The 16,501-nt window shown below is 43.8% G+C and overlaps 1 pseudogene; it reads right to left on the bottom strand.

Annotated features, from left to right (window-relative positions):
• Positions 1–16,127: 16,127 nt before the first annotated feature.
• On the bottom strand, positions 16,128–16,246 carry LOC120581494 (uncharacterized; annotated as a pseudogene).
• Positions 16,247–16,501: the final 255 nt, after the last annotated feature.

Here is a 16,501-nt window from a genome sequence, read left to right as displayed (position 1 = left end):
AACTAATGGAACTCACTCAATTCTCATCCAGATGCGGTTAATTAGTTACTAGGATTATTGATTAGCCAAACACCCTAAAATCCCAGACACCAAAGGCCACTGTCCTTCAGACCTTTTGAAAAACAATATCCATATGATTGAAGAAAGGATGATATTTATTTAACCAATACCAGCTAGCAAAGGGAGCTTATTTTCAAAACGAGGCATAAGCCAAACCAAGATACAATTCCAGAATTCATGGTCTTTTTTGAGTGACTCTTAAAACTTCTGAAGTCAGATCAATTTGTTTTACAAGATTGAAACAAGGCTAATACTGGTATATCAGCTCGGCCATAAATAGCCAGCAAAACGTAGGAAATACTGTTACATGGAAGTTTTACAATGTACTGCCAAACATCTGGAGCCTGAGAAATATGGGTAGTTGAATGGGCTTTTCACTTTTCATCCAGACATTAAACATTATCAGGATACAGGCTTTTCGCATGGGGAACAGACCTCTCCCTACAACAATGTCTTAACTAGGGGTGATTCTGGCCCTTAGGGGACATTTGGCAATGACCAGAGACATTTGTGCCTGCCACAGCTTTGGAGGTTGTGCTACTGGCATCTAGTGGGTAGAGGACAGGGATGCTGCTAAACATCCTGTGATGCACAGGACAGCCCCACAGCAAAGAATTATCTAACTCAAAATGTCAATAGTACCAAGGTTGGGAAACACTGCCCCACAAAAAGTCTTGTCTTCCTTCTCTTGAACTTTGTAATTCTGGTGAATTTTCTTCTTTTTGCACGTAAACAATATTGTCTTCCTTCTTAGACCATCTCCTTCTTGAGATTTCTCCAATGCCTTTCTTCTTACCCAAGACCTCAGTAGTGTTCAGGACTCTTCCTTAACCTCTGCTCACCTGTGTCATCCTCCATCACTCAACATGGTCACTTAAATTCTGTTAGATTTCCTCTGTAATATTTTCCATCCAAGCTTTTCTTCTTCATTCTCCCTTCCTTTGATCCATTTCAGAGCCTCGGCTCTCTCTGACATTATCATAACAGACTCCTAGTGGGCCTCTGATTCCTCCTCACTCCAAACCTCCCTGTATGTCGTTGCTGAATTTGTCTTCAAGAAAACTGGCTTCAACAACATTGTTCTCCTGCACAGAAACCTTCAATGGCTCCCGCATTGTCCATAAAATGAGAAGTTCAAATTCCTCCATACATGGGTCCAACCCACCTGTGCAATCTTATCAACCACAACCCTCTAATTACTCTCCACATTGTAGTCTGGGCTCCCCTTACCTCCCTCACTTGCTCAGGGCCATGACTTAGATCTTGCTGGACCCTCCGCCTGAACTTCCTTTACTCGTTGTCTCCTACCCTTCTGCCAAGTGTCTTCTCAAATAGCAGGCCCATCACTGATCCTTGGTTAATGGCCTTATCTGGAAGGTATCTCCTGGTGATCTTTGAACCTTATAAAGACGTTACCAGCACTTTTCATTTTTGCCTCATATTATGTTTTTCTAAGGAAGTAGGATATTTCTTGAAAATGAAAATTTCTTTAGGATAAATTGTGTCATTATTCTTTAGAAACACGTATCACTTAATACTGAATCTTTAATAAGTGTTGATTGGGTGAATTAGCAAATGAATTACTTAAAATCATTTACTATTTTATAACACTTTTAGGTGTATTTTCTCATACGATCTTCAAAATAATCTTGTAAGATAAATATTATTATGAAAAGCAGCAGTCCCCAATCTTTTTGGCACCAGGGAGCGGTGCTCCTATGAGAAGCTAGTGCCTGATGATCTGAGGTGGAGCTGAGGTGGTGATGTTAGCACTGGGGAGCAGCTGCAAATACAGATGAAACTTCACTTGTTCGCCTGCCATTCACCTCCTGCTGTGCAGCCCAGTTCCTAACAGGCCACAGACTGGTACTGGCCTGTGGCCTGGGGATTGGGGACCCTTGATGAAGAGAATCCTGGGAGTCAGAGAGATGGCGACTAAGGTGGAAAATAGAAGCAAGATATATAGAGTACCAGGCCGTATGTCTTTCACATCACATGATGTAAAAAAAAATTTTTTTAATCTAATCTTCACAGTGACCTCGAAAGGCTAATAATAAGATTGCTGTTTTGAAGATGAGGTATTGAATTTCAGAGTGGTTAAGTAATTTGCCAGCAATTGCACAGCTGGTGATTCTCAGAGTCATGGATCTATAACCTGTTCAACTTTAAAATCTGAAATCTCTTTTGGTCTGGTCACACAACTACTGAGCGGTATATCCGGACTAAGACCAGGGTCTTCTATCTCCAAGTCCAGTTCTCTGCTGATTATGCCTTAGCTCAGAGAACGAATATCATTTCCAGAGGACAAAGAAAGCTAAATAAAGTGAATGGAGAGAGAATCACAGGCAGGATCAAAAGAGAAAAAGCTAAGTCAAATGGGATCATTTCACACCCTGTGACTAAGTGTGGTTTGTGTGTGTGTGTGTGTGTCTGTTGGAATGGGGGTGGGACACTCATTTGCCTTGAGCCAGGATGCTCTAAGATGAATGAGAAATGCCAAAACATTTTTAGGTTTGCATATGTGGATTTCACCTTAATTGTAGTATTCTGTGATCAAAGATAGATAGTTATAAAACACTATGCAGAGTAGACAGTGAGATGGCAATTCATTTCGAAGACACATTGCTTGTCTTAGGGAAACACTTTCCACTATCTAAGTCAGCTCGTGAGTTATGGCCTCGGAGCGGAACATGTCCCGTGTTATCCCAGACTGCCACTGCAGGGTGGCATCCAGGTCTGTGCTCTCTGAAAAGCTTTAGAAAGTCTATGCTACATTCCTTCTGTGCTGGGCCTGCAGCTCGCCCAATGCAGATAGGAGATCAAAATTCTGCACATCTAATGCAAATAGAGGCAATTTGCTAGAATGGAAAGAACACAGCTGTAGGTCAGAAAGCACCAGTAACCAGTTATTGTCTCCTAGCCTAGTTTCTTTATCTGTAAAATGGATAAAATAATACCTATCAGGATAGGATTGAAGAGCTGAAGAATAAACGAGGAAATTTATCCTCAAAGGGGATTTTGAACAGTTGTTGCTTGTTTATTTCAACAGCGCTTGTCCTCTCTCTGCTCCTCCTTCCCAGTATCTCTTCGCCTCCTTTCATAAGAGAGCTTTCATTTAGTACAATGCAGAAGAAAGTGGAAGAAAGGAGGGGCCTGGTAGAGAGAACAATGGCAGAGGATGGAGTGTTGGAGGTCCTCGTTCAAGTGCCCTCCTGAGCTGATTTCGAGGCCTTCTGGAGGGAGGATGCTACCGCAGAAGCTGAGAGAATGATTTCCGCAACAAGGCCCAGGTAACAAATGAGTAGAGGTTCTAGTACCATTCCAGCACCTCAAGTGCTGAAAAGTTTGGGACCAACTCAATGCAGCAACTTCAGCTTGAACATGGGCAGTCTCACGATGGCCGGAAGCAAACGAAGCTTCTTCAAGCAGCTTACCGGTTGGCAGACACCCATGACAGAGCAGACAGTTTTGTGAGTTTCTTTGAGGTATCCCCCCAGGAGCAAGAGGTGTGTGTGTGTGTGGGGGGTATGTGTGGTGTATGGTATGTGTGTGTGGTTGTGTATGTGTGTGTGTGTGGTGTGTGTGGTATATGATATGTGTGTGTGGTTGTGTGTGTATGCGTGGTAAATGTGTGTGTGTGTGTTAGGTATCGGCACTGAGTCCACAGATAGTATGTGAGAGTCCCCAGTCCTCTGCCTTGACTTCCCCACCCTCCTTTCTCATCCCTTTGTAAGACTGCATGTCTATGGTGTCTGCTTCTCCTCTTGATTGCTTTCATCAGTCCTGGGCTGTGGCCAACAGACATTAGTGGTGGGTTTTCGTCTGGGAGTGAAGTGGGGCTAGTTTAAGTAACTGATCTCAAAGGGTGGGCTAATGCATGCCCGACACTCCCACTTCATGCGGAAGCTCTGCATTCGCATTGAAGGAGTGGCATGAGAGGGGGTCAGTGTTTGGCTCATTAGTGTAGAAATTAAAGACCTTTCCTCAAAAAAAGGCTTTGAGCATTGTAAGCAACTCTGACCCAGCCTGGGTGGTCCTCTGGGAAATTCCTCTTGGATTTTAGTGGCAATAATAACCAGAGTCCATTTTACACCTGAGTAAGTTCTCCAGGTTTCATCAATTGATTGTCTTCTGTGATGCCTTCTTTACTCACGGCATGGTGCGGGGTACCCCCTCTTTTCCCACAGCACTCTGCCCATGTCTCCCTCTCTAAAAGACCACTGACTTCGTGGTTTGAGATTTGTCCCACTTGTGATTTCTGCAAACTCTTGGAAGGCAGGGCTGTGCCGGCCCAGAGTCTCTGTGCACCAGATGTGTGAGAGTCAGCCAGTGGAACTAGCTCACAGTCTACCCGACTTCATGTGCCCCACAAGCAGGCAATAAGGGAGACCGCAGCGTGGTAGCGGATACTAAAAACGATGCTAAAACCCTCTAGAAGTCGGTTGGCTTTATATGACCACCACGTGCAGACAATTCTAAACAGTGTCAGTGGGAATCTCCTCCCACAGCATTCTCTCCTGCATTCCCTGCCTGCATCACATGGAGAGCTCTGGCCACTTTCTATTCCTCCACTCCGCTGGGAGCTTCTTGGGGGCAGGGGCCGTATTTTAAATCACCTTTCTGTTCCCAGTGCTGGCGCATAGTAGGTGCTCCATACTTGTGTTTTATGTAGCACAGTAGGAAGATAGTACCTTTTAAGTCTAATATGCCTGGATTGAAATCCCAGCACCAACCTCAATCAATTATACAACTTCGAACAAGTTATTTCATCATCCTTTCTTAATTGCCCCTCCTGTATCATGGGTTTGATGGCAACTATACATATATATACATATATATACATTTTTTACATGTGAAATATAATCTATATTTCACACCCATGTACATATACATACCTAATGACTATTAAGTGTTCGTTGAATTTACTTCAATTAGCCATTTCCAGGTAAAATCATGATGGATGCTGTTTCTCTTTATAATCCTCTCACTTCCTGCTCCCTCTGTCATGGCCTTCTGCTCCAGAAACACGCTTCTGGGACCGTGGAGGTCGGGGCTTATTCTCAGCTGGTGCTACAGTGCTGTCTGAGGAGTCAATAATGGGGTGAGGGTCACTGAGAAACTGATACATGAGACCTTTGTGTGTGCCATTTTCTGTGTGTTTTAGGCATCTCTATGTTATTGGGCCACAGGTATTTACTGCTTAAATGAGGCTTCTGGAAGATATCGTGGCCTTTAAACCTCAAAACAACAGTGACCTAGTAGATCGATCAATCAAAATATAAGCTCTGGGAGGCTGATCAAGCCCATTTTGTTCACTATTGTATTACAAAGTAGCTGTAAATTGTAACCAGTTATTACATTCATCCCAACAAGGCTTAGGGTTAAGTATTTTGGTGGGCACTAAACAGCCCCTGGCATCACAGTGCCATGCCCCAGATGGAGCACCATGGAGATCTGTAGGGGGCCAAGCTAGGAACATTCATGAAAGGCTGCGTTGGGCTTTGAAAAAGGCATGTGGGCAGGTAGAAGTTTCTTTATACAGGGAGAGGAAGATAGAGGAACCGGCATAAATGAAACTTCAAAGATGCAAAGGGATAATGGCTGGTTTGGGGATCAACCAGCTATCTGGTGGGATGAGTAGAGGACAGACAAAGGCCACACCAAAGAGCTTTTGGGGGGCCAAGACTAAGATTTAGATTCCATTCTTAAGGATGTGGTGGGGTTACTGAACATATTGAAACAACGGAGCTCCATGAGCAGACTTGTACTTTGTACTGTGGGGGCACATGGAGGATGGACCAGAGAAGGCTGAGATTGGAAGCAGAGAAACAAGCTTAGAAGCTGACTCCTAGGGACTGGAACTCCATGCACCTGTCACAGCAGGGGAAATGCCTGGGGGCAAGAGGAAATGGTGAGAACTCAGAAGCTCCAGAGTCAGACCTCTGGATTCAATGCCAACTTGTACAGGATTGCATTGCATGACCTTGGGACAGTCACTTGACTTCTCTGGACCTCATTCTCCTCCAGTCTGAAATCATATGCTTCTATAATCCTGATCTAAAGCACCCCCCTTAAATCTACAGAACTAGGAAACAATTATGTATATATATATATGTGTGTGTGTTTGTGTATATATATATATATATTTTACGTGTATTTTATATATTTTACATATATGCGTGTGTGTGTATATATATATATACATATATGTAAAATATATGTAAAATATATAAAATACACGTAAAATATTTTTTCTCCGAAACCACTCAAGTCTCTCTTAATACTTTTATTCAGGACTTGTATTCCCATGAGACACTCCGGGCTGTCAGTCTGTAATTAGACCTTCTCCTCAGTCATAAAGCCAGGCTGTGTGGAGTGAGAGACAGAGCCAGATTAGCCTACAGTAAACAAATTTGGTCAGTCCCCTTCTCTCTGGTCTCAGTTCCAGTTGAGTGGATTTCAGCAGCTCCCGGGTGAATGTTAATGCCTCCTACATACAGTTGCAAGAAAACAATCACATGTGCCTCCCTTTCTTGAGAACGCTGTGGGTTTTACTTCTCTACCATCTCTGTGACAAAGCATGCAGCCTGGGAGGGGAGTGGTGGTGGCATGCAGCAGGGAGGCGGTACAAAGAAAGTAGAAAGAGCCTAAGGCAGGACATAGGGTGTCTGGGTTTCAAAGCAAGCTCAGCCACTAATTTTCTTTGTAACCTTGCAAAAGTCACTTCAGCTTTCTGAGCCTCAGGTATCTCAACTGTAAAATGAGGCTGAGAACACCTGCCTCGCAGGCCTGCTGGTAAGGGTAATTGAGATAGCGTACGTGAGAGCCTGTGGTAAAACTCTGTGGGCGAGGGGCCAGTGTCAAAGATCACAGGCTCGGCTTTCCTGTGCAAGGGGTCAAGGAGTCAGGGCAGGTATAGAGCATGCCGGGGAGCAAAGTTCAAAACTCTCATCATCGTTAGGGTCCTAGAATTCAGAAGAGGGACAGACCTGATGCCCCACGAACTGCCCTCTGGTTGAAATTGGATCCAGGTTTTCCATCTATGGGGTAGAAAGAAGAACACTAACATTTATATGCTTTACTTATAATCTTTGCAAAAGCTTTAGATGAGAATTCTTTTTTATCTTTCTTTTAAAATCTTTTAATTATAGATGAGAAATCTTATACCCAGTCCAGAGGAGAGAAAACCGAGACCAGAAGAAGAAAGAAGGAGGGAAAGAGGATTTTAAGCCAAGTTAGTCTGACTTTAAAAATCTGCCTATGCTCCCTATCTTTGGAATTGCAAGCATACGAAAGTGATATTTAGATGGAAGACAGATATGTAGTAGGTTAGGAAGAAAATAAATGATGTATTTGGAGACCTCCCTTAATCTTTTCATAGGGCATCAAGGAGGATGACTCTATGTCATAAATCATGAAGGAGGGCTGTACTCACTGCAATATCCCTGGTGCCCAGAACACTGCCTGGGACAGAGCAGGTGCTCTGTAAATGAATGAATGCTATGAGGTTCATAGTCATCCCCTTAGCTTTTCTGGCTGATCATAAACAGTAAGAAAGGAAAATGAAATATTTCTGGTAAAGCATCCAAGGCATTAGCACTTAATCATTGTACCAATTGTTTCCATTTCTATTGCTGTGTAACGAACCACCCCAAACTCAGTGGCTGGAAACAACATTGATTAGTTATTTCTCAAGATTCTCTGGAAGGTCTCTCATGGGCTGCATTCAGCTGAGCGCTCAACTGGAGCTGGAGCATGCGTGGTGGCTTCTCATCCTTCAGGGTTTCTCACTACATGTCCTCTCATCATACAGTACTTTCCAGCCTAGCAGTTGACTTCTAAGAGAAAATGCTTCTACTTATATCATGCTTGCTCACATCCCATTGGCAAAACAAATTCCATGGCAAAGCCCAGGATCAGTGTGGGAGGGGACCACACAAGGATTTCAATATGAAGACATCTGGTTCATTGAGGCCAGTTGGCCTCGTCAGTCTTCGTAAGCAGCACGTAATAATGAATCTACATGTGTAAAGCCATTAGAGACGTGCCTGGCACTTAGTTTGTACTACTTAAGTATTAGTAATGCCTAATTATTATTAATAGCTAATTATAGCTTATTACTATAATTATTTTAAGCTCCTCACTGCAATTGCCTTTATTGCATTGACTATGAAGTAAGAATCCCCATGCTAGGAAAGCTCTGGAGTATCCTTCAAACTCTGGGCATGTTAACCCTCTGTGTTGCTGATATCATACGATTGCATTTGAGTAGCTGAGTTGGAAGCAAAATATGAAATCGAATCCTTCTTTCTCCTCTTCCCCTACTCATTTATTTTCTTTTTCTTTCTTTCTTTCTTTCTTTCTTTCTTTCTTTCTTTCTTTCTTTCTTTCTTTCTTTCTCTTTCTCTCTTTTCTTTTTAGTTTCTCTAAATCTATGCTTTTTGCTTATTCCTAAAAGTGATGCTGGAAACTAAAGAAAGATTACTAAATTCTATAAGAATCCATTCACTCGACAAGCATTTTTTCTAAGTCTTTGTTATGACGATTTCTTTCCCTTTACCAGGGATACACTTGGAGATGGACATGGGACCCAGTTCTGGAAAACGAGAAGCAAAGGAGGTCTATTGGATAACTTCTATTAGCTTATCTACCCTGATGAAATTAAAACGATATGCAAGGAGAATCCTTGTTTCTCTTCCTGCTTTCAGATGCAGTTGTCTGAAGACATGATACTTAGAGATGCCTTTCATGCCTCTGTTATTGCCATGAGAAGAATATGCTCTAACTGGCCCTCTAGTTCCTGAGGAAAAGATTCTCATGAAACAGAACAACTCAGCAAACCCACACAACTTCAGGTTGAAACAGAGTTGCTCAGCCAGATCCAGACGCAATCTACCTGCCATAGCCCAAAGCAAAGCTGCTTAGCTGACCACAGATGTGTTAGGGAAAAAAATGTGGTTTAAACTGCTGAGTTTTGAGATAGTTGTTATGCAGCATAATGTAACAACTAAACAATACAGCATTGTATTCCCCAGTCTGCTATTGACTTGCAGAATCTGAAGTCTCAGCCCAGGGCCATCCTGATATAGAAAAGAACATAGTAAGAAAGTTCTTGAGAGAAGTGCCCTTGGTGTTTAGGAATTTAGGAAAACATAGACACTGCTGCCTGCTTCTCTCCTGGTTTCTGAAGACAAGAGACTTGCTGTAGCAGCCTACACAAGCAAGGTTAAGAAAGGACCAAGGAGTCGTAGGATTGGCACAAGGAAATTGAAATACTGGATCGATCTATTCTAATTACTAAAAGCAACCAGAAAGCTATGGATTTGCCAATAGGATGTGAGATAGTGGATTTGACAGAGCTTGGCTGAAGACAGTGACTAGAAAATAAGTAAAACTGTGTATGGTTTATACCCCAGTTCCAAGTTTTCAGTAATTCTGCTCCACTTAGTATTTCTCTCTGCCTAAAAAATTCGGTGTCGTTTTCAAAACGAAAATTTCATTGCGTACTCTTTCACCTGGGCCATTGATAAAGTGTCAGCACCGTTATCAATATGGCTCTTTTTCTCTTTCTTTTTATGTTTTTCTTTCCTTGCTTTGTGCCAATATATTGTTTATATACCTGGCTTTGCAGGAGAAATCTTTCAAATGGTATTTGAATATATTCATAAATTAAACCTTGTTTTCAAGGTTACAGAAATTTTCAAGAAATGTTAACGATTTAGTCGAGTGTGATCAACACTGTTACTGCCAAAATTAAAATCAGTAATGGCAGCAGCAAGAGTGACTCCCATTTCCTGAGCACTTTCTGTGTGTGTTTCATCCAATCCTCATATCAGTTGATTAGGTGGATATTATTATGCCACGTTCTTCCAATAATAATAAAGCAACATCTGTTTGGCACTACCTCGGCATCAGGCATTGAAGTGAACTCTTTACATACATTGCCTCGGTGCCTTCTGTCAGCTGAATGACTGTTTCCCCATTTGTTAGATGAGAAAGCCGAGGATCCAGTAGGTGAAGGAACTTTCCCACATTGCACAGTCAAGAGACAGTGCTAGGATTTGAACCCCGGTCCACCTGATTCTAAACCCGTACTCATTCTGCTTCATCATTGCCTCCCAGAAGCATAAACCATGTTGCCATCCCTGCTACTCTGACCATTTGGCCCAAATTAGTCTGCTCATCTACTCCAGAAATCTTCCTTGGCACCAAAAAGCTGAATTTTCGAGTAGTTGAGATCCGTGACTTTAGGGAAAAAGCAAATGCAAAGGAAAAGTCTAATGACCTTTAGCTAATGTCTAACCAGCAGTTTTCTTTCCTAGCTCTGCCTCAGAGACCAGACTGTCACCAGCCCCAGGGGAGAGGGGACCACACCCTGCTGATGCTGGGGCCTTGACTGGGGAGCAGCCAGCAGGCATTAAGAAAAGAAACAAATATACACATTATTCTTTCATAATAATTCACAGTTTGCAAATCCCTTTAATATATTTTGAGTCTTGCATCCACTCTTTGAAATAAGTATCATTATGCCCAGTTTATTTGCCGATCTCATACTTCAAATTCAACTATCCTTTATTGAAGTCCTAGCATAGGCTAGCTTCTGGTACAGCACCTCATCTAGATCTCACATCATCCCTATGAATTTGAGATTATCATTCCCATTTTGAAGGAAAGGTAATTGAGGTTCTGAGCAATGAAGTGACCTATTCGTTACCACTCATAAAACCAGTGGCAGAGTCTAGACTTGAACCCAGGTTATAAAGCCTCAAACCTGTGCTCCGTCCATGGCACTAGGCTGCTACAATCTGTCTCCAGCCAGACTCTGACACTGTAGGCTGGCCTCTGCTGAACACTACCACTCTGATGGTTTGGGGTGTTCTGGCTCATCAATGCATATGGAAGTAAATGACTTGTCTCTTTAGTTGATAGGACTTCTGATCAAGAAGATGCTATATCTGAAGAATGGTACCCAAGGAGCCCCATGGACACCTGGACCTGATTAAATGACAGGATCCTGAGCCTCGAGCCTAAACCCAAAAACCAGAATGGGATGAGAGTGAGGGCTGGGGGTGGAGGAAGGGGATATTGATTGGGAGGTGCTGAGAATAGTTAGTATGTAAAACACATGTAAATAATTCGTGGCCAGAGGGCAGACTATCTCATGGCCATTTTAAAACATGATCCCAAAACTTGTTGATTTTCTTCCCGTTAACAGAGAAGTCTAGGTCCTCGCCCCTTTAAATCTGAACTCTGGGCCTGCTTGCTCAAGAGAATATGACAGAAATGGTGCTGTGCCTGTTTCAGATTCAGGACTTAATAAATTGACAGCTTTCACTTCCTGTCTCTTGGGACACTTGCTTTCACATCTAGCCGCCATACTGTGAGGAAACCCAGGCCACACCGTGAAGAGGAGCTGACAGCAGCTTTGCTGGCCATGTGAGTGAGCCACCTTGGAAGAGGGTCCCCAGATGAGCCACCAGGCAATGCTGTCTGAAGTAAGGATGAGACGTTCCTGCTGGGCTCTGACCAAATTCCAGATTCCTGAGCAAAATAAATGATAACAGTTGTTGCAGTTTGGCATCACTCATTTGGGGGTGGTTAGTTACACAGCAATAAATGATTAGAAGAGAGGTGAACCTGACATCGGTGGAGCCTCTACTATACGACAAAGCCATCACATTGACAATTGTTTTGAATGCTTACAGCAATCCACTTAAACAGATGAGGAAACTGAGGCTGAGAAAAAATAAATGACTTGCTTGAAATCCTATACCTAGTACGTGGATCAGCATGGATTTGAATTCAATCTGGGTAAAGTCTCCAATTTCTTCCAGCCCACTAAACCACGGAGCAGTGAAAGAGGGACAACTGCTCTCCAGCACCCTGGCCACCCGTTAACCTTTTCCTAGCAAGAGCCTACATAGATTGTAAGGGTAAAACAAATATGCCAAGTAACTCTATTTTCAGGTTGCATGCTGCTTATTTAGAAATAATAAACACATCCAGTTTTGAATTCCAGGCACAGCTTCAAGGACTGGCCCCTAGGGTAGGGGATCAGCTGAGTAACTTTCTGGCTATGTGACCTTGGACTCATCACTTAACTTCCTTGAGCCTCAGTTTCCTCTAAGAGAGTGACAGAAATACCAAACTCACAGCATTTTTGTAAGGATCCAATGAGGACGTATTAAGTAAATGACTTCACATAGTGACTGGCTCAAAATAAATATTTGATACATTGAGTTTCTCTTACATTGAGGGCTCAGAGTTAGAAGAGTTGTCTTCACTCATCCCTGCTGACCCCAAAGGGAGAGTTCCCTAAGGTCACAGTGAAACAGATGCATCCCGCCCCTGCATGTCATTTATTGTAACCTCCTCAAAGATTTAGCCCCTTTTGCCTCCACTCCTACAGCCCCTCTGGACAAGAATGAAACTCGAGCCACAGCTAGTAAGCTTTGCTCACAAATTCCTCCTTCACGACTGACTGAGCCCTGATACTGGAAAGAAACATTTCCTCGAATCATGTAAATCCCCACTCATCTCCAAATTGGGTGCCGGATTGCCTCAGGGAAGTGATTTTACAAGCTCACTGACTTCAGCCAAGGTAGGCCCCCGTTGCTCTAGCGAGATAATCCAGCCGTGCCTGGCAACAAGACTGAGCAGGGGCTCTCTCTCATCTGACTACAGAAATGGTCCCCTGGCCTGAAGGGGAATAGCCTTCTCCCTCCAGAGGCAGAAAGAGAGAGGTCTTAAGCCACCTGCCCCCTGAAGCCCTCTCTAGACAGCATAGGTGGAAGTCAGTAGCTGGTTGCTCACATTCTCACTTAAACAAAGGATCTCAATCTCGTGTCTGGAATATGAAGTCAAGGTTGCCTGCGCTTTCTCTCCCAACCTCCTGGATTTGAGAGGCAGAGTAATGCTATGATGGACCGAGCCATCCTTGCGTCTCCATGCAAGAAAATGCTTTTGAGCCTGCTGTGCCTCTGGGGAGAACTGTTATCTTTTCTTGTACCGCTGCTTTTTTTAAAAAAATTTATTTTCGAATCTAAACCTTGCAATAGATTATTCAGCCCATACCAACTGAGCTGAGTGAAGTACACAGCCAGACCTGCCTATTCTAAGATGCCGTGGCTGCCTCGTCATAGATGGCACAGTCCTCCATGTTGGTTTGAAAGATTACTTTCCTCTCAAGTCACTGGGAGCCCAAAGACCCCTTGCAAATATTAGAAAACAGGTCAGCAACTGCACCAACAATCACCATCATAACAATTGGTATCTGTTTTTGAGAGCTTAGTCTTCAAGGACTTACCAATCACTACGTCATGTATTTTTTACGTCAGCTTCGAAATGTAGATCTTAATGTCTGTATTTCCTAGATACAGAAATAGGTTCAATAATCAAGTAATTTGCCCAAGGTCATGTGGCCAAATTAGAATTTCAGTTTTGCCATCACTGACTATTGCTAAACTCTCTGGGGCAAGTTCTCCTCTGATGGCTGTCCACCTCCACACGAACACAGCTAAGCGACAGCGCTTGCCTTCCCCAGCCATGCTCAGCGGGAGTCCTCCAGGCTCTCTATTCATAGCTCACCTTCTCTACGTCCTGAGTCCATTCAGAGCAGCCCAGAGTCTCGCTCTGGCCCCACCAACAGATGGTGTCCAGCATTTGTCTTGCAGCCTCCAGCTCACTCTCTGCTGTGCTTGGGGACCAATGACCTCACCAAATTCTGACGCCTATTATTTTGGCCCAGGGTAAATTGCCTCTGCTCTCTGAGTCCTGCTCTCAGGGCTGGAATGCGTCAGCACAAGGATTCCTTACAGAGGACAGAGGCATCATAGAGACTCCCAGGGGCCTCAGTGAACCAGAAGCAAGAGGCTCGCAACTTATCCACAATCTCTTATGAAGAACAAATATGATACACAGTGTTTGGCTTGTCCACCATCTTCATCTAAAGGAAACTGCCCTGCCCCCACACACCACAGCCCCTGAGCCACCATGTTCAGCATGTGACTCTCTGATAGCCCCTGATCGCACTAAGAATAGACGCCTAACCAAAGGCCAGCAAAACGTGGCCAAACGTGAAAAGGTCTGCCCAGAGAGAGGCAAGCTGGCCAATCAGATTTTCACTCTGAGGAGCCTGCAATGAGTCTGGTTGGATGCCCAGAGAAAGTCTATGAGGTAGGACAGAGACGCCGAATAAATTGATGTGAGGTACAGACAGAATTATGACAATGTGGAAACCCGAGTGACCAGAAGCTCTGAAAAAGACCAAAGATGTATGAAGAAGCCAACTGCTGGCAGAAAGAGAAGCAGAGAGAAGCCAGTACTTGGATATAGCTCAGCTGTGCTAGTGACAACAGTAGAATAAAGACCCAGAAAGCCCTTCGGCTGAGGTTTCCGGAGATGTCCTGGATCCAGGCGCCTTAACTGGGAGGCCTGGCCACACTCTGGTTCCTGCTCTTAGCTTTCTAGGCCCTCCCCTGCTCCATCATTGCCAAGGGCATCTTTATAGCATTACCCTACCCTCCTCCTTCCTCTTCTCGTGCTGTCATGAAACTCTTTTTTCATTACAACTAAAAGAATGCTGCTAACACTCTCATCTCCACACACCTGTATTTGTGCAGGGTAATTGGCTTATTTGTATTTTATAGACTCTGAACTTAATAGTTGCTATACTTTATCTGTGGACATTTAGTAAACAAGGGCTACATGTATGGCCTGCCAATAACCAAGTGGAGAGGTTATGATGCTATGCAGTTTTCTTAGTCTTATCTTTGGTTCCAGCATATGCCTTTGTTCCCATTTTTTTTTTTCATGTTTGACATTGGCGATTTCACATGTTATATAAGTTTCTTTCTAAAATAATGTATAAATAAATGTTCGCAAAGATTCCTGGTGGAAAACAGAATTCACCTCAGGTAGTTCAAAAGGAGAGATTTTAACAACGGGGCCTCTCACAAAGGTATGGGTAGGGTTGAGGGAACTGACAAGTGGTGGTGAGATGTCCAAGGGATTAACAAGAGTAAGAAGCCATTATCACCCAGACCACTGGGGGAATGAGGGGAGGAAATGTTATGACTAGAGCCCAATGGGTATGGGGCCATGAAGAGGGTCATGGGAGCCATAGTGATGGAAGGACACAGGTAGCGGCAGAGGCACTGCTTCAAAGCGAGGAGAGAGCCTGGGTTGAAATGCCATGACCTCCTTCCCATCTCACCTTGAGACTTCCTGCTGGTGCTTTGCAAGCCAAACCAGGGAACAAGGAAGTCGAGGTGGTGCAGTCTGTGCAGGTCAGCCTCCCAGGGCACAGAGGAAGTGAGGTGGAAGACGGGTGGAGAGAGGAATGGAGAATAAGCAGCAGTGACGAGCACGTGGTCTTAGACTTGAGCCTGGTCACAAACAGGGATCAGACCAGGAGGAATAGGAGTGAATAGAGGTGAGTGTTCAGGATCGATTCTGTAAGTGGAGAGCTGATATTGGGCTCACTATGTGCCTTGAAGGCTGTCCTCGTGGCATACAAGGCTTTCCCTCTGGGATTATCAGTTTTCTTTCAGTTCTGGAGTGCTGACCTGACACCTAGAGTCCTGGCAATCTGCAAGATGCCTGCAATCTGCCCTCTTTCCAAGCCCTACATCTCGCACTTCCAAGTTTCCCAGGTACTCGCTGAGGCTGTCAACCTTATATCAGCTCCTGTAGTTTTGCTTTCCACACAGTCAAGGGAAGGGTTCTAAGTAGTCGTTGCAGCTGATGGGAAGCTTGGGGGTTATGCGTTCTCATTCCCACTCTCCACTGCTTTGTCCCCTGTCCTTGAGAAAGCACTTCTCAGCTTCATTAAGTGCCAGGATCTCTGGAGAACACACTCCCTACACAAATAGCCTGCCTGTTTCAGAGCTAAGAAATTCATGAGAGAAATTCCACACCCAGGTGGGCCCACTGTCATCCACTCCTCATTCCTGCCACGGCTTCAAATTCTCAGGAATCCAAGCCCATAGACTCAGAGTTTGTGAAAATGTAGAACCAGATTCAGTTCAAATGTATTTGTTGCTATCTTTATTTTATTTTATTTTTTGTGCCTGCGGCACCTGGTATTCCTAGGTGGTCTCCCATCCAAGTACTAACCAGGCCCAACCCTGCTTAGCTTCTGAGATGAGACGAGATCAGGCACATTAAGGGTGGCATGGCCATAGACTTATTTTTTGCTATCTTTAGAGAAACAAGAGAACTTACAAAAGAAGAAAGTAAATATTTATTGACTATCCATGATGTACTAGGTACTCATGTATATAATTTCATCTTCATATTCATTCTGAGATGGGTATTTTAGAAACTGAAGATCAGAGAGGTTAAGTAATTTACTCAAAGTCTCACTTTTACTACCTGTCAGAGGCAAGATTCGGGCTGTCTCTCTAGAGCCAGAGATCATGCTGGTCCCAACGCATCATGC

Source organism: Pteropus medius, unplaced genomic scaffold (genome assembly GCF_902729225.1).
Source record: "Pteropus medius unplaced genomic scaffold, Ma_sr-lr_union100, whole genome shotgun sequence".
Lineage (NCBI taxonomy): Eukaryota > Metazoa > Chordata > Mammalia > Chiroptera > Pteropodidae > Pteropus > Pteropus medius.
Note: the sequence above shows the minus strand (reverse complement) of the source record. Positions and strands in the feature narration are given on the sequence as shown.